The sequence below is a fragment of the Hyperolius riggenbachi genome, chromosome 2 (assembly GCF_040937935.1).
Source record: "Hyperolius riggenbachi isolate aHypRig1 chromosome 2, aHypRig1.pri, whole genome shotgun sequence".
NCBI lineage: Eukaryota > Metazoa > Chordata > Amphibia > Anura > Hyperoliidae > Hyperolius > Hyperolius riggenbachi.
In genome coordinates, this window is record NC_090647.1 from 140,500,310 (window position 1) to 140,512,089 (window position 11,780).

The following is an 11,780-nucleotide window of genomic DNA, read 5'->3' on the forward strand; positions in this document are numbered from 1 at the left end:
AGCCATTGGGCCTCAAACCCAAAACAACTCCTGCAGCACCTGGGGTTCACAGCCGGTCTCCCATGCAGCTACTAACCAGGCCTGAAGCCGCTTAGCTTCCGCGATCTGACGAGAGCGGGCGCTTTCGGCTTACTGTGGCCGCAGGCAACCTCCAGGGCGCCGTTCCGGCGCCTTGAAGGTGAGGCTTCCCACGCGTGCTCATAGCCATTGGGCCTCAAACCCAAAACAACGCCTGCAGCACCTGGGGTTCACAGCCGGTCTCCCATGCAGCTACTAACCAGGCCTGAAGCCACTTAGCTTCCGCGATCTGACGAGAGCGGGCGCTTTCGGCTTAGTGTGGCCGCAGGCAACTTCTAAGGCGCCGTTCCGGCGCCTTGAAGGTGAGGCTTCCCACGCGTGCTCATAGCCATTGGGCCTCAAACCCAAAACAACGCCTGCAGCACCTGGGGTTCACAGCCGGTCTCCCATGCAGCTACTAACCAGGCATGAAGCCGCTTAGCTTCCGCGATCTGACGAGAGCGGGCGCTTTCGGCTTAGTGTGGCCGCAGGCAACCTCCAGGGCGCCGTTCCGGCGCCTTGAAGGTGAAGCTTCCCACGCGTGCTCATAGCCATTGGGCCTCAAACCCAAAACAATGCCTGCAGCACCTGGGGTTCACAGCCGGTCTCCCATGCAGCTACTAACCAGGCCTGAAGCCGCTTAGCTTGCGCGATCTGACGAGAGCGGACGCTTTCGGCTTAGTGTGGCCGCAGGAAACCTCCAAGGCGCCGTTCCGGCGCCTTGAAGGTGAGGCTTCCCACGCGTGCTCATAGCCATTGGGCCTCAAACCCAAAACAACGCCTGCAGCACCTGGGGTTCACAGCCGGTCTCCCATGCAGCTACTAACCAGGCCTGAAGCCGCTTAGCTTCCGCGATCTGACGAGAGTGGGCGCTTTCGGCTTAGTGTGGCCGCAGGCAACCTCCAAGGCGCCGTTCCGGCGCCTTGAAGGTGAGGCTTCCTACGCGTGCTCATAGCCATTGGGCCTCAAACCCAAAACAACGCCTGCAGCACCTGGGGTTCACAGCCGGTCTCCCATTCAGCTACTAACAAGGCCTGAAGCCGCTTAGCTTCCGCGATCTGACGAGAGCGGGCGCTTTCGGCTTAGTGTGGCTGCAGGCAACCTCCAGGGCGCCGTTCCGGCGCCTTGAAGGTGAGGCTTCCCACGCGTGCTCATAGCCATTGGGCCTCAAACCCATAACAATGCCTGCAGCACCTGGGGTTCACAGCCGGTCTCCCATGCAGCTACTAACCAGGCCTGAAGCCGCTTAGCTTCCGCGATCTGACGAGATCGGGCGCTTTCGGCTTAGTGCGGCCGCAGGCAACCTCCAAGGCGCCGTTCCGGCGCCTTAAAGGTGAGGCTTCCCACGCGTGCTCATAGCCATTGGGCCTCAAACCCAAAACAACGCCTGCAGCACCTGGGGTTCACAGCCGGTCTCCCATGCAGCTACTAACCAGGCCTGAAGCCGCTTAGCTTCCGCGATCTGACGAGAGCGGGCGCTTTCGGCTTAGTGTGGCCGCAGGCAACCTCCAGGGCGCCGTTCCGGCGCCTTGAAGGTGAGGCTTCCCACGCGTGCTCATAGCCATTGGGCCTCAAACCCAAAACAATGCCTGCAGCACCTGGGGTTCACAGCCGGTCTCCCATGCAGCTACTAACCAGGCCTGAAGCCGCTTAGCTTCCGCGATGTGACGAGAGCGGGCGTTTTCGGCTTAGTGTGGCCGCAGGCAACCTCCAAGGCGCCGTTCCGGCGCCTTGAAGGTGAGGCTTCCCACGCGTGCTCATAGCCATTGGGCCTCAAACCCAAAACAACGCCTGCAGCACCTGGGGTTCACAGCCGGTCTCCCATGCAGCTACTAACCAGGCCTGAAGCCGCTTAGCTTCCGCGATCCGACGAGAGCGGGCGCTTTCGGCTTAGTGTGGCCGCAGGCAACCTCCAGGGTGCCGTTCCGGCGCCTTGAAGGTGAGGCTTCCCACGCGTGCTCATAGCCATTGGGCCTCAAACCCAAAACAATGCCTGCAGCACCTGGGGTTCACAGCCGGTCTCCCATGCAGCTACTAACCAGGCCTGAAGCCGCTTAGCTTCCGCGATCTGACGAGAGCGGGCGCTTTCGGCTTAGTGTGGCCACAGGCAACCTCCAAGGAGCCGTTCCGGCGCCTTGAAGGTGAGGCTTCCCACACGTGCTCATAGCCATTGGGCCTCAAACCCAAAACAACGCCTGCAGCACCTGGGGTTCACAGCCGGTCTCCCATGCAGCTACTAACCAGGCCTGAAGCCGCTTAGCTTCCGCGATCTGACAAGAGCGGGCGCTTTCGGCTTAGTGTGGCCGCAGGCAACCTCCAGGGCGCCGTTCCGGCGCCTTGAAGGTGAGGCTTCCCACGCGTGCTCATAGCCAATTGGGCCTCAAACCCAAAACAATGCCTGCAGCACCTGGGGTTCACAGCCGGTCTCCCATGCAGCTACTAACCAGGCCTGAAGCCGCTTAGCTTCCGCGATCTGACGAGAGCGGGCGCTTTCGGCTTAGTGTGGCCGCAGGCAACCTCCAAGGCGCCGTTCCGGCGCCTTGAAGGTGAGGCTTCCCACGCGTGCTCATAGCCATTGGGCCTCAAACCCAAAACAACGCCTGCAGCACCTGGGGTTCACAGCCGGTCTCCCATGCAGCTACTAACCAGGCCTGAAGCCGCTTAGCTTCCGCGATCTGATGAGAGCGGGCGCTTTCGGCTTAGTGTGGCCGCAGGCAACCTCCAGGGCGCCGTTCCGGCGCCTTGAAGGTGAGGCTTCCCACGCGTGCTCATAGCCATTGGGCCTCAAACCCAAAACAATGCCTGCAGCACCTGGGGTTCACAGCCGGTCTCCCATGCAGCTACTAACCAGGCCTGAAGCCGCTTAGCTTCCGCGATCTGACGAGAGCGGGCGCTTTCGGCTTGGTGTGGCCGCAGGCAACCTCCAAGGCGCCGTTCCGGCGCCTTGAAGGTGAGGCTTCCCACGCGTGCTCATAGCCATTGGGCCTCAAACCCAAAACAATGCCTGCAGCACCTGGGGTTCACAGCCGGTCTCCCATGCAGCTACTAACCAGGCCTGAAGCCGCTTAGCTTTCGCGATCTGACGAGAGCGGGCGCATTCGGCTTAGTGTGGCCGCAGGCAACCTCCAAGGCGCCGTTCCGGCGCCTTGAAGGTGAGGCTTCCCACGCGTGCTCATAGCCATTGGGCCTCAAACCCAAAACAACGCCTGCAGCACCTGGGGTTCACAGCCGGTCTCCCATGCAGCTACTAACCAGGCCTGAAGCCGCTTAGCTTCCGCGATCTGACGAGAGCGAGCGCTTTCGGCTTAGTGTGGCCGCAGGCAACCTCCAGGGCGCCGTTCCGGCGCCTTGAAGGTGAGGCTTACCACGCGTGCTCATAGCCATTGGGCCTCAAACCCAAAACAATGCCTGCAGCACCTGGGGTTCACAGCCGGTCTCCCATGCAGCTACTAACCAGGCCTGAAGCCGCTTAGCTTCCGCGATCTGACGAGAGCGGGCGCTTTCGGCTTGGTGTGGCCGCAGGCAACCTCCAAGGCGCCGTTCCGGCGCCTTGAAGGTGAGGCTTCCCACGCGTGCTCATAGCCATTGGGCCTCAAACCCAAAACAATGCCTGCAGCACCTGGGGTTCACAGCCGGTCTCCCATGCAGCTACTAACCAGGCCTGAAGCCGCTTAGCTTCCGCGATCTGACGAGAGCGGGCGCTTTCGGCTTAGTGTGGCCGCAGGCAACCTCCAAGGCGCCGTTCCGGCGCCTTGAAGGTGAGGCTTCCCACGCGTGCTCATAGCCATTGGGCCTCAAACCCAAAACAACGCCTGCAGCACCTGGGGTTCACAGCCGGTCTCCCATGCAGCTACTAACCAGGCCTGAAGCCGCTTAGCTTCCGCGATCTGACGAGAGCGGGCGCTTTCGGCTTAGTGTGGCCGCAGGCAACCTCCAGGGCGCCGTTCCGGCGCCTTGAAGGTGAGGCTTCCCACGCGTGCTCATAGCCATTGGGCCTCAAACCCAAAACAATGCCTGCAGCACCTGGGGTTCACAGCCGGTCTCCCATGCAGCTACTAACCAGGCCTGAAGCCGCTTAGCTTCCGCGATCTGACAAGAGCGGGCGCTTTCGGCTTAGTGTGGCCGCAGGCAACCTCCAGGGCGCCGTTCCGGCGCCTTGAAGGTGAGGCTTCCCACGCGTGCTCATAGCCATTGGGCCTCAAACCCAAAACAATGCCTGCAGCACCTGGGGTTCACAGCCGGTCTCCCATGCAGCTACTAACCAGGCCTGAAGCCGCTTAGCTTCCGCGATCCGACAAGAGCGGGCGCTTTCGGCTTAGTGTGGCCGCAGGAAACCTCCAAGGCGCCGTTCCGGCGCCTTGAAGGTGAGGCTTCCCACGCGTGCTCATAGCCATTGGGCCTCAAACCCAAAACAACGCCTGCAGCACCTGGGGTTCACAGCCGGTCTCCCATGCAACTACTAACCAGGCCTGAAGCCGCTTAGCTTCCGCGATCTGACGAGAGCGGGCGCTTTCGGCTTGGTGTGGCCGCAGGCAACCTCCAAGGCGCCGTTCCGGCGCCTTGAAGGTGAGGCTTCCCACGCGTGCTCATAGCCATTGGGCCTCAAACCCAAAACAACGCCTGCAGCACCTGGGGTTCACAGCCGGTCTCCCATGCAGCTACTAACCAGGCCTGAAGCCGCTTAGCTTCCGCGATCTGACGAGAGCGGGCGCTTTCGGCTTAGTGTGGCCGCAGGCAACCTCCAGGGCGCCGTTCCGGCGCCTTGAAGGTGAGGCTTCCCACGCGTGCTCATAGCCATTGGGCCTCAAACCCAAAACAATGCCTGCAGCACCTGGGGTTCACAGCCGGTCTCCCATGCAGCTACTAACCAGGCCTGAAGCCGCTTAGCTTCCGCGATCTGACGAGAGCGGGCGCTTTCGGCTTAGTGTGGCCGCAGGCAACCTCCAAGGCGCCGTTCCGGCGCCTTGAAGGTGAGGCTTCCCACGCGTGCTCATAGCCATTGGGCCTCAAACCCAAAACAACGCCTGCAGCACCTGGGGTTCACAGCCGGTCTCCCATGCAGCTACTAACCAGGCCTGAAGCCGCTTAGCTTCCGCGATCTGACGAGAGCGGGCGCTTTCGGCTTAGTGTGGCCGCAGGCAACCTCCAGGGCGCCGTTCCGGCGCCTTGAAGGTGAGGCTTCCCACGCGTGCTCATAGCCATTGGGCCTCAAACCCAAAACAACGCCTGCAGCACCTGGGGTTCACAGCCGGTCTCCCATGCAGCTACTAACCAGGCCTGAAGCCGCTTAGCTTCCGCGATCTGACGAGAGCGGGCGCTTTCGGCTTAGTGTGGCCGCAGGCAACCTCCAGGGCGCCGTTCCGGCGCCTTGAAGGTGAGGCTTCCCACGCGTGCTCATAGCCATTGGGCCTCAAACCCAAAACAATGCCTGCAGCACCTGGGGTTCACAGCCGGTCTCCCATGCAGCTACTAACCAGGCTTGAAGCCGCTTAGCTTCCGCGATCTGACGAGAGCGGGCGCTTTCGGCTTAGTGTGGCCGCAGGCAATCTCCAGGGCGCCGTTCCGGCGCCTTGAAGGTGAGGCTTCCCACGCGTGCTCATAGCCATTGGGCCTCAAACCCAAAACAATGCCTGCAGCACCTGGGGTTCACAGCCGGTCTCCCATGCAGCTACTAACCAGGCCTGAAGCCGCTTAGCTTCCGCGATCTGACGAGAGCGGGCACTTTTGGCTTGGTGTGGCCGCAGGCAACCTCCAAGGCGCCGTTCCGGCGCCTTGAAGGTGAGGCTTCCCACGCGTGCTCATAGCCATTGGGCCTCAAACCCAAAACAACGCCTGCAGCACCTGGGGTTCACAGCCGGTCTCCCATGCAGCTACTAACCAGGCCTGAAGCCGCTTAGCTTCCGCAATCTGACGAGAGCGGGCGTTTTCGGCTTAGTGTGGCCGCAGGCAACCTCCAGGGCGCCGTTCCGGCGCCTTGAAGGTGAGGCTTCCCACGCGTGCTCATAGCCATTGGGCCTCAAACCCAAAACAATGCCTGCAGCACCTGGGGTTCACAGCCGGTCTCCCATGCAGCTACTAACCAGGCCTGAAGCCGCTTAGCTTCCGCGATCTGACGAGAGCGGGCGCTTTCGGCTTAGTGTGGCCACAGGCAACCTCCAAGGCGCCGTTCCGGCGCCTTGAAGGTGAGGCTTCCCACGCGTGCTCATAGCCATTGGGCCTCAAACCCAAAACAACGCCTGCAGCACCTGGGGTTCACAGCCGGTCTCCCATGCAGCTACTAACCAGGCCTGAAGCCGCTTAGCTTCCGCGATCTGACGAGAGCGGGCGCTTTCGGCTTAGTGTGGCCGCAGGCAACCTCCAGGGCGCCGTTCCGGCGCCTTGAAGGTGAGGCTTCCCACGCGTGCTCATAGCCATTGGGCCTCAAACCCAAAACAATGCCTGCAGCACCTGGGGTTCACAGCCGGTCTCCCATGCAGCTACTAACCAGGCCTGAAGCCGCTTAGCTTCCGCGATCTGACGAGAGCGGGCGCTTTCGGCTTAGTATGGCCGCAGGCAACCTCCAAGGCGCCGTTCCGGCGCCTTGAAGGTGAGGCTTCCCACGCGTGCTCATAGCCATTGGGCCTCAAACCCAAAACAACGCCTGCAGCACCTGGGGTTCACAGCCGGTCTCCCATGCAGCTACTAACCAGGCCTGAAGCCGCTTAGCTTCCGCGATCTGACGAGAGCGGGCGCTTTCGGCTTAGTGTGGCCGCAGGCAACCTCCAGGGCGCCGTTCCGGCGCCTTGAAGGTGAGGCTTCCCACGCGTGCTCATAGCCATTGGGCCTCAAACCCAAAACAATGCCTGCAGCACCTGGGGTTCACAGCCGGTCTCCCATGCAGCTACTAACCAGGCCTGAAGCCGCTTAGCTTCCGCGATCTGACGAGAGCGGGCACTTTCGGCTTGGTGTGGCCGCAGGTAACCTCCAAGGCGCCGTTCCGGCGCCTTGAAGGTGAGGCTTCCCACGCGTGCTCATAGCCATTGGGCCTCAAACCCAAAACAACGCCTGCAGCACCTGGGGTTCACAGCCGGTCTCCCAAGCAGCTACTAACCAGGCCTGAAGCTGCTTAGCTTCCGCGATCTGACGAGAGCGGGCGTTTTCGGCTTAGTGTGGCCGCAGGCAACCTCCAGGGCGCCGTTCCGGCGCCTTGAAGGTGAGGCTTCCCACGCGTGCTCATAGCCATTGGGCCTCAAACCCAAAACAATGCCTGCAGCACCTGGGGTTCACAGCCGGTCTCCCATGCAGCTACTAACCAGGCCTGAAGCCGCTTAGCTTCCGCGATCTGACGAGAGCGGGCGCTTTCGGCTTAGTGTGGCCGCAGGCAATCTCCAAGGCGCCGTTCCGGCGCCTTGAAGGTGAGGCTTCCCACGCGTGCTCATAGCCATTGGGCCTCAAACCCAAAACAACGCCTGCAGCACCTGGGGTTCACAGCCGGTCTCCCATGCAGCTACTAACCAGGCCTGAAGCCGCTTAGCTTCCGCGATCTGACGAGAGCGGGCGCTTTCGGCTTAGTGTGGCCGCAGGCAACCTCCAGGGCGCCGTTCCGGCGCCTTGAAGGTGAGGCTTCCCACGCGTGCTCATAGCCATTGGGCCTCAAACCCAAAACAATGCCTGCAGCACCTGGGGTTCACAGCCGGTCTCCCATGCAGCTACTAACCAGGCCTGAAGCCGCTTAGCTTCCGCGATCTGACGAGAGCGGGCGCTTTCGGCTTGGTGTGGCCGCAGGCAACCTCCAGGGCGCCGTTCCGGCGCCTTGAAGGTGAGGCTTCCCACGCGTGCTCATAGCCATTGGGCCTCAAACCCAAAACAATGCCTGCAGCACCTGGGGTTCACAGCCGGTCTCCCATGCAGCTACTAACCAGGCCTGAAGCCACTTAGCTTCCGCGATCTGACGAGAGCGGGCGCTTTCGGCTTAGTGTGGCCGCAGGCAACCTCCAAGGCGCCGTTCCGGCGCCTTGAAGGTGAGGCTTCCCACGCGTGCTCATAGCCATTGGGCCTCAAACCCAAAACAACGCCTGCAGCACCTGGGGTTCACAGCCGGTCTCCCATGCAGCTACTACCCAGGCCTGAAGCCGCTTAGCTTCCGCGATCTGACGAGAGCGGGCGCTTTCGGCTTAGTGTGGCCGCAGGCAACCTCCAGGGAGCCGTTCCGGCGCCTTGAAGGTGAGGCTTCCCACGCGTGCTCATAGCCATTGGGCCTCAAACCCAAAACAATGCCTGCAGCACCTGGGGTTCACAGCCGGTCTCCCATGCAGCTACTAACCAGGCCTGAAGCCGCTTAGCTTCCGCGATCTGACGAGAGCGGGCGCTTTCGGCTTAGTGTGGCCGCAGGCAACCTCCAAGGCGCCGTTCCGGCGCCTTGAAGGTGAGGCTTCCCACGCATGCTCAAAGCCATTGGGCCTCAAACCCAAAACAACGCCTGCAGCACCTGGGGTTCACAGCCGGTCTCCCATGCAGCTACTAACCAGGCCTGAAGCCGCTTAGCTTCCGCGATCTGACGAGAGCGGGCGCTTTCGGCTTAGTGTGGCCGCAGGCAACCTCCAAGGCGCCCTGAAGCCGCTTAGCTTCCGCGATCTGACGAGAGCGGGCGCTTTCGGCTTAGTGTGGCCGCAGGCAACCTCCAAGGCACCGTTCCGGCGCCTTGAAGGTGAGGCTTCCCACGCGTGCTCATAGCCATTGGGCCTCAAACCAACGCCTGCAGCACCTGGGGTTCACAGCCGGTCTCCCATGCAGCTACTAACCAGGCCTGAAGCCGCTTAGCTTCCGCGATCTGACGAGAGCGGGCGCTTTCGGCTTAGTGTGGCCGCAGGCAACCTCCAGGGCGCCGTTCCGGCGCCTTGAAGGTGAGGCTTCCCACGCGTGCTCATAGCCATTGGGCCTCAAACCCAAAACAATGCCTGCAGCACCTGGGGTTCACAGCCGGTCTCCCATGCAGCTACTAACCAGGCCTGAAGCCGCTTAGCTTCCGCAATCTGACGAGAGCGGGCGCTTTCGGCTTAGTGTGGCCGCAGGCAACCTCCAAGGCGCCGTTCCGGCGCCTTGAAGGTGAGGCTTCCCACGCGTGCTCATAGCCATTGGGCCTCAAACCCAAAACAACGCCTGCAGCACCTGGGGTTCACAGCCGGTCTCCCATGCAGCTACTAACCAGGCCTGAAGCTGCTTAGCTTCCGCGATCTGACGAGAGCGGGCGCTTTCAGCTTAGTGTGGCCGCAGGCAACCTCCAGGGCGCCGTTCCGGCGCCTTGAAGGTGAGGCTTCCCACGCGTGCTCATAGCCATTGGGCCTCAAACCCAAAACAATGCCTGCAGCACCTGGGGTTCACAGCCGGTCTCCCATGCAGCTACTAACCAGGCCTGAAGCCGCTTAGCTTCCGCGATCTGACGAGAGCGGGCGCTTTCGGCTTAGTGTGGCCGCAGGCAACCTCCAGGGCGCCGTTCCGGCGCCTTGAAGGTGAGGCTTCCCACGCGTGCTCATAGCCATTGGGCCTCAAACTCAAAACAACGCCTGCAGCACCTGGGGTTCACAGCCGGTCTCCCATGCAGCTACTAACCAGGCCTGAAGCCGCTTAGCTTCCGCGATCTGACGAGAGCGGGCGCTTTCGGCTTAGTGTGGCCGCAGGCAACCTCCAAGGCGCCGTTCCGGCGCCTTGAAGGTGAGGCTTCCCACGCGTGCTCATAGCCATTGGGCCTCAAACCCAAAACAACGCCTGCAGCACCTGGGGTTCACAGCCGGTCTCCCATGCAGCTACTAACCAGGCCTGAAGCCGCTTAGCTTCCGCGATCTGACGAGAGCGGGCGCTTTCGGCTTAGTGTGGCCGCAGGCAACCTCCAAGGCGCCGTTCCGGCGCCTTGAAGGTGAGGCTTCCCACGCGTGCTCATAGCCATTGGGCCTCAAACCCAAAACAATGCCTGCAGCACCTGGGGTTCACAGCCGGTCTCCCATGCAGCTACTAACCAGGCCTGAAGCCGCTTAGCTTCCGCGATCTGACGAGAGCGGGCGCTTTCAGCTTAGTGTGGCCGCAGGCAACCTCCAGGGCGCCTTGAAGGTGAGGCTTCCCACGCGTGCTCATAGCCATTGGGCCTCAAACCCAAAACAATGCCTGCAGCACCTGGGGTTCACAGCCGGTCTCCCATGCAGCTACTAACCAGGCCTGAAGCCGCTTAGCTTCCGCGATCTGACGAGAGCGGGCGCTTTCAGCTTAGTGTGGCCGCAGGCAACCTCCAAGGCGCCGTTCCGGCGCCTTGAAGGTGAGGCTTCCCACGCGTGCTCATAGCCATTGGGCCTCAAACCCAAAACAATGCCTGCAGCACCTGGGGTTCACAGCCGGTCTCCCATGCAGCTACTAACCAGGCCTGAAGCCGCTTAGCTTCCACGATCTGACGAGAGCGGGCGCTTTCGGCTTAGTGTGGCCGCAGGCAACCTCCAGGGCGCCGTTCCGGCGCCTTGAAGGTGAGGCTTCCCACGCGTGCTCATAGCCATTGGGCCTCAAACCCAAAACAACGCCTGCAGCACCTGGGGTTCACAGCCGGTCTCCCATGCAGCTACTAACCAGGCCTGAAGCCGCTTAGCTTCCGCGATCTGACGAGAGCGGGCGCTTTCGGCTTAGTGTGGCCGCAGGCAACCTCCAGGGCGCCGTTCCGGCGCCTTGAAGGTGAGGCTTCCCACGCGTGCTCATAGCCATTGGGCCTCAAACCCAAAACAATGCCTGCAGCACCTGGGGTTCACAGCCGGTCTCCCATGCAGCTACTAACCAGGCCTGAAGCCGCTTAGCTTCCGCGATCTGACGAGAGCGGGCGCTTTCGGCTTAGTATGGCCGCAGGCAACCTCCAAGGCGCCGTTCCGGCGCCTTGAAGGTGAGGCTTCCCACGCGTGCTCATAGCCATTGGGCCTCAAACCCAAAACAACGCCTGCAGCACCTGGGGTTCACAGCCGGTCTCCCATGCAGCTACTAACCAGGCCTGAAGCCGCTTAGCTTCCGCGATCTGACGAGAGCGGGCGCTTTCGGCTTAGTGTGGCCGCAGGCAACCTCCAGGGCGCCGTTCCGGCGCCTTGAAGGTGAGGCTTCCCACGCGTGCTCATAGCCATTGGGCCTCAAACCCAAAACAATGCCTGCAGCACCTGGGGTTCACAGCCGGTCTCCCATGCAGCTACTAACCAGGCCTGAAGCCGCTTAGCTTCCGCGATCTGACGAGAGCGGGCACTTTCGGCTTGGTGTGGCCGCAGGTAACCTCCAAGGCGCCGTTCCGGCGCCTTGAAGGTGAGGCTTCCCACGCGTGCTCATAGCCATTGGGCCTCAAACCCAAAACAACGCCTGCAGCACCTGGGGTTCACAGCCGGTCTCCCAAGCAGCTACTAACCAGGCCTGAAGCTGCTTAGCTTCCGCGATCTGACGAGAGCGGGCGTTTTCGGCTTAGTGTGGCCGCAGGCAACCTCCAGGGCGCCGTTCCGGCGCCTTGAAGGTGAGGCTTCCCACGCGTGCTCATAGCCATTGGGCCTCAAACCCAAAACAATGCCTGCAGCACCTGGGGTTCACAGCCGGTCTCCCATGCAGCTACTAACCAGGCCTGAAGCCGCTTAGCTTCCGCGATCTGACGAGAGCGGGCGCTTTCGGCTTAGTGTGGCCGCAGGCAATCTCCAAGGCGCCGTTCCGGCGCCTTGAAGGTGAGGCTTCCCACGCGTGCTCAT

The 11,780-nt window shown here is 62.0% G+C and overlaps 31 non-coding genes and 27 pseudogenes across 31 annotated transcripts; all 58 read right to left on the reverse strand.

The window, feature by feature from the left end:
- Positions 1-27: 27 nt before the first annotated feature.
- On the reverse strand, positions 28-146 carry LOC137550698 (5S ribosomal RNA; annotated as a pseudogene).
- An 83-nt stretch (positions 147-229) lies between these two features.
- Positions 230-348, reverse strand: LOC137558042 (5S ribosomal RNA; annotated as a pseudogene).
- An 83-nt stretch (positions 349-431) lies between these two features.
- LOC137548324 (5S ribosomal RNA) lies at positions 432-550 on the reverse strand (annotated as a pseudogene).
- An 83-nt stretch (positions 551-633) lies between these two features.
- Positions 634-752, reverse strand: LOC137551507 (5S ribosomal RNA; annotated as a pseudogene).
- An 83-nt stretch (positions 753-835) lies between these two features.
- On the reverse strand, positions 836-954 carry LOC137548050 (5S ribosomal RNA; annotated as a pseudogene).
- Positions 955-1,037: 83 nt separating this feature from the next.
- LOC137547744 (5S ribosomal RNA) lies at positions 1,038-1,156 on the reverse strand (annotated as a pseudogene).
- Positions 1,157-1,239: 83 nt separating this feature from the next.
- On the reverse strand, positions 1,240-1,358 carry LOC137548363 (5S ribosomal RNA; annotated as a pseudogene).
- An 83-nt stretch (positions 1,359-1,441) lies between these two features.
- LOC137551578 (5S ribosomal RNA) lies at positions 1,442-1,560 on the reverse strand. The gene has a single exon (XR_011027037.1). It is a non-coding gene; the product is annotated as a 5S ribosomal RNA (ribosomal RNA).
- An 83-nt stretch (positions 1,561-1,643) lies between these two features.
- LOC137549887 (5S ribosomal RNA) lies at positions 1,644-1,762 on the reverse strand (annotated as a pseudogene).
- Positions 1,763-1,845: 83 nt separating this feature from the next.
- LOC137557200 (5S ribosomal RNA) lies at positions 1,846-1,964 on the reverse strand (annotated as a pseudogene).
- An 83-nt stretch (positions 1,965-2,047) lies between these two features.
- On the reverse strand, positions 2,048-2,166 carry LOC137556676 (5S ribosomal RNA). The gene has a single exon (XR_011029316.1). It is a non-coding gene; the product is annotated as a 5S ribosomal RNA (ribosomal RNA).
- Positions 2,167-2,249: 83 nt separating this feature from the next.
- On the reverse strand, positions 2,250-2,368 carry LOC137559248 (5S ribosomal RNA; annotated as a pseudogene).
- An 84-nt stretch (positions 2,369-2,452) lies between these two features.
- LOC137556565 (5S ribosomal RNA) lies at positions 2,453-2,571 on the reverse strand. The gene has a single exon (XR_011029209.1). It is a non-coding gene; the product is annotated as a 5S ribosomal RNA (ribosomal RNA).
- An 83-nt stretch (positions 2,572-2,654) lies between these two features.
- LOC137553526 (5S ribosomal RNA) lies at positions 2,655-2,773 on the reverse strand. The gene has a single exon (XR_011027262.1). It is a non-coding gene; the product is annotated as a 5S ribosomal RNA (ribosomal RNA).
- Positions 2,774-2,856: 83 nt separating this feature from the next.
- Positions 2,857-2,975, reverse strand: LOC137557620 (5S ribosomal RNA; annotated as a pseudogene).
- Positions 2,976-3,058: 83 nt separating this feature from the next.
- Positions 3,059-3,177, reverse strand: LOC137558511 (5S ribosomal RNA; annotated as a pseudogene).
- An 83-nt stretch (positions 3,178-3,260) lies between these two features.
- Positions 3,261-3,379, reverse strand: LOC137557588 (5S ribosomal RNA; annotated as a pseudogene).
- An 83-nt stretch (positions 3,380-3,462) lies between these two features.
- LOC137557622 (5S ribosomal RNA) lies at positions 3,463-3,581 on the reverse strand (annotated as a pseudogene).
- An 83-nt stretch (positions 3,582-3,664) lies between these two features.
- Positions 3,665-3,783, reverse strand: LOC137556577 (5S ribosomal RNA). The gene has a single exon (XR_011029221.1). It is a non-coding gene; the product is annotated as a 5S ribosomal RNA (ribosomal RNA).
- An 83-nt stretch (positions 3,784-3,866) lies between these two features.
- LOC137551589 (5S ribosomal RNA) lies at positions 3,867-3,985 on the reverse strand. Its single transcript, XR_011027038.1, has one exon. It is a non-coding gene; the product is annotated as a 5S ribosomal RNA (ribosomal RNA).
- Positions 3,986-4,068: 83 nt separating this feature from the next.
- Positions 4,069-4,187, reverse strand: LOC137558524 (5S ribosomal RNA; annotated as a pseudogene).
- Positions 4,188-4,270: 83 nt separating this feature from the next.
- LOC137549596 (5S ribosomal RNA) lies at positions 4,271-4,389 on the reverse strand (annotated as a pseudogene).
- Positions 4,390-4,472: 83 nt separating this feature from the next.
- LOC137556817 (5S ribosomal RNA) lies at positions 4,473-4,591 on the reverse strand. The gene has a single exon (XR_011029455.1). It is a non-coding gene; the product is annotated as a 5S ribosomal RNA (ribosomal RNA).
- Positions 4,592-4,674: 83 nt separating this feature from the next.
- LOC137551603 (5S ribosomal RNA) lies at positions 4,675-4,793 on the reverse strand. Its single transcript, XR_011027040.1, has one exon. It is a non-coding gene; the product is annotated as a 5S ribosomal RNA (ribosomal RNA).
- An 83-nt stretch (positions 4,794-4,876) lies between these two features.
- LOC137556589 (5S ribosomal RNA) lies at positions 4,877-4,995 on the reverse strand. Its single transcript, XR_011029232.1, has one exon. It is a non-coding gene; the product is annotated as a 5S ribosomal RNA (ribosomal RNA).
- An 83-nt stretch (positions 4,996-5,078) lies between these two features.
- LOC137551614 (5S ribosomal RNA) lies at positions 5,079-5,197 on the reverse strand. Its single transcript, XR_011027041.1, has one exon. It is a non-coding gene; the product is annotated as a 5S ribosomal RNA (ribosomal RNA).
- Positions 5,198-5,280: 83 nt separating this feature from the next.
- On the reverse strand, positions 5,281-5,399 carry LOC137551625 (5S ribosomal RNA). The gene has a single exon (XR_011027042.1). It is a non-coding gene; the product is annotated as a 5S ribosomal RNA (ribosomal RNA).
- An 83-nt stretch (positions 5,400-5,482) lies between these two features.
- Positions 5,483-5,601, reverse strand: LOC137559316 (5S ribosomal RNA; annotated as a pseudogene).
- Positions 5,602-5,684: 83 nt separating this feature from the next.
- Positions 5,685-5,803, reverse strand: LOC137549808 (5S ribosomal RNA; annotated as a pseudogene).
- An 83-nt stretch (positions 5,804-5,886) lies between these two features.
- Positions 5,887-6,005, reverse strand: LOC137559427 (5S ribosomal RNA; annotated as a pseudogene).
- An 83-nt stretch (positions 6,006-6,088) lies between these two features.
- On the reverse strand, positions 6,089-6,207 carry LOC137556677 (5S ribosomal RNA). The gene has a single exon (XR_011029317.1). It is a non-coding gene; the product is annotated as a 5S ribosomal RNA (ribosomal RNA).
- Positions 6,208-6,290: 83 nt separating this feature from the next.
- LOC137551636 (5S ribosomal RNA) lies at positions 6,291-6,409 on the reverse strand. Its single transcript, XR_011027043.1, has one exon. It is a non-coding gene; the product is annotated as a 5S ribosomal RNA (ribosomal RNA).
- Positions 6,410-6,492: 83 nt separating this feature from the next.
- LOC137556630 (5S ribosomal RNA) lies at positions 6,493-6,611 on the reverse strand. Its single transcript, XR_011029271.1, has one exon. It is a non-coding gene; the product is annotated as a 5S ribosomal RNA (ribosomal RNA).
- An 83-nt stretch (positions 6,612-6,694) lies between these two features.
- LOC137551647 (5S ribosomal RNA) lies at positions 6,695-6,813 on the reverse strand. The gene has a single exon (XR_011027044.1). It is a non-coding gene; the product is annotated as a 5S ribosomal RNA (ribosomal RNA).
- An 83-nt stretch (positions 6,814-6,896) lies between these two features.
- LOC137549279 (5S ribosomal RNA) lies at positions 6,897-7,015 on the reverse strand (annotated as a pseudogene).
- Positions 7,016-7,098: 83 nt separating this feature from the next.
- Positions 7,099-7,217, reverse strand: LOC137548600 (5S ribosomal RNA; annotated as a pseudogene).
- Positions 7,218-7,300: 83 nt separating this feature from the next.
- On the reverse strand, positions 7,301-7,419 carry LOC137556600 (5S ribosomal RNA). Its single transcript, XR_011029243.1, has one exon. It is a non-coding gene; the product is annotated as a 5S ribosomal RNA (ribosomal RNA).
- An 83-nt stretch (positions 7,420-7,502) lies between these two features.
- Positions 7,503-7,621, reverse strand: LOC137551660 (5S ribosomal RNA). The gene has a single exon (XR_011027046.1). It is a non-coding gene; the product is annotated as a 5S ribosomal RNA (ribosomal RNA).
- Positions 7,622-7,704: 83 nt separating this feature from the next.
- LOC137557623 (5S ribosomal RNA) lies at positions 7,705-7,823 on the reverse strand (annotated as a pseudogene).
- An 83-nt stretch (positions 7,824-7,906) lies between these two features.
- Positions 7,907-8,025, reverse strand: LOC137557220 (5S ribosomal RNA; annotated as a pseudogene).
- Positions 8,026-8,108: 83 nt separating this feature from the next.
- Positions 8,109-8,227, reverse strand: LOC137555601 (5S ribosomal RNA). Its single transcript, XR_011028277.1, has one exon. It is a non-coding gene; the product is annotated as a 5S ribosomal RNA (ribosomal RNA).
- An 83-nt stretch (positions 8,228-8,310) lies between these two features.
- LOC137556612 (5S ribosomal RNA) lies at positions 8,311-8,429 on the reverse strand. Its single transcript, XR_011029254.1, has one exon. It is a non-coding gene; the product is annotated as a 5S ribosomal RNA (ribosomal RNA).
- Positions 8,430-8,512: 83 nt separating this feature from the next.
- Positions 8,513-8,631, reverse strand: LOC137551671 (5S ribosomal RNA). The gene has a single exon (XR_011027049.1). It is a non-coding gene; the product is annotated as a 5S ribosomal RNA (ribosomal RNA).
- Positions 8,632-8,788: 157 nt separating this feature from the next.
- On the reverse strand, positions 8,789-8,907 carry LOC137551683 (5S ribosomal RNA). Its single transcript, XR_011027051.1, has one exon. It is a non-coding gene; the product is annotated as a 5S ribosomal RNA (ribosomal RNA).
- Positions 8,908-8,990: 83 nt separating this feature from the next.
- Positions 8,991-9,109, reverse strand: LOC137558116 (5S ribosomal RNA; annotated as a pseudogene).
- An 83-nt stretch (positions 9,110-9,192) lies between these two features.
- Positions 9,193-9,311, reverse strand: LOC137556601 (5S ribosomal RNA). The gene has a single exon (XR_011029244.1). It is a non-coding gene; the product is annotated as a 5S ribosomal RNA (ribosomal RNA).
- Positions 9,312-9,394: 83 nt separating this feature from the next.
- LOC137556623 (5S ribosomal RNA) lies at positions 9,395-9,513 on the reverse strand. The gene has a single exon (XR_011029265.1). It is a non-coding gene; the product is annotated as a 5S ribosomal RNA (ribosomal RNA).
- Positions 9,514-9,596: 83 nt separating this feature from the next.
- LOC137551695 (5S ribosomal RNA) lies at positions 9,597-9,715 on the reverse strand. The gene has a single exon (XR_011027052.1). It is a non-coding gene; the product is annotated as a 5S ribosomal RNA (ribosomal RNA).
- Positions 9,716-9,798: 83 nt separating this feature from the next.
- On the reverse strand, positions 9,799-9,917 carry LOC137551707 (5S ribosomal RNA). Its single transcript, XR_011027054.1, has one exon. It is a non-coding gene; the product is annotated as a 5S ribosomal RNA (ribosomal RNA).
- An 83-nt stretch (positions 9,918-10,000) lies between these two features.
- Positions 10,001-10,119, reverse strand: LOC137556749 (5S ribosomal RNA). Its single transcript, XR_011029389.1, has one exon. It is a non-coding gene; the product is annotated as a 5S ribosomal RNA (ribosomal RNA).
- Positions 10,120-10,191: 72 nt separating this feature from the next.
- LOC137556750 (5S ribosomal RNA) lies at positions 10,192-10,310 on the reverse strand. Its single transcript, XR_011029390.1, has one exon. It is a non-coding gene; the product is annotated as a 5S ribosomal RNA (ribosomal RNA).
- An 83-nt stretch (positions 10,311-10,393) lies between these two features.
- On the reverse strand, positions 10,394-10,512 carry LOC137557920 (5S ribosomal RNA; annotated as a pseudogene).
- Positions 10,513-10,595: 83 nt separating this feature from the next.
- Positions 10,596-10,714, reverse strand: LOC137551719 (5S ribosomal RNA). Its single transcript, XR_011027055.1, has one exon. It is a non-coding gene; the product is annotated as a 5S ribosomal RNA (ribosomal RNA).
- Positions 10,715-10,797: 83 nt separating this feature from the next.
- LOC137557800 (5S ribosomal RNA) lies at positions 10,798-10,916 on the reverse strand. The gene has a single exon (XR_011029623.1). It is a non-coding gene; the product is annotated as a 5S ribosomal RNA (ribosomal RNA).
- Positions 10,917-10,999: 83 nt separating this feature from the next.
- On the reverse strand, positions 11,000-11,118 carry LOC137551731 (5S ribosomal RNA). Its single transcript, XR_011027056.1, has one exon. It is a non-coding gene; the product is annotated as a 5S ribosomal RNA (ribosomal RNA).
- An 83-nt stretch (positions 11,119-11,201) lies between these two features.
- On the reverse strand, positions 11,202-11,320 carry LOC137549281 (5S ribosomal RNA; annotated as a pseudogene).
- An 83-nt stretch (positions 11,321-11,403) lies between these two features.
- LOC137548601 (5S ribosomal RNA) lies at positions 11,404-11,522 on the reverse strand (annotated as a pseudogene).
- An 83-nt stretch (positions 11,523-11,605) lies between these two features.
- LOC137556636 (5S ribosomal RNA) lies at positions 11,606-11,724 on the reverse strand. Its single transcript, XR_011029277.1, has one exon. It is a non-coding gene; the product is annotated as a 5S ribosomal RNA (ribosomal RNA).
- Positions 11,725-11,780: the final 56 nt, after the last annotated feature.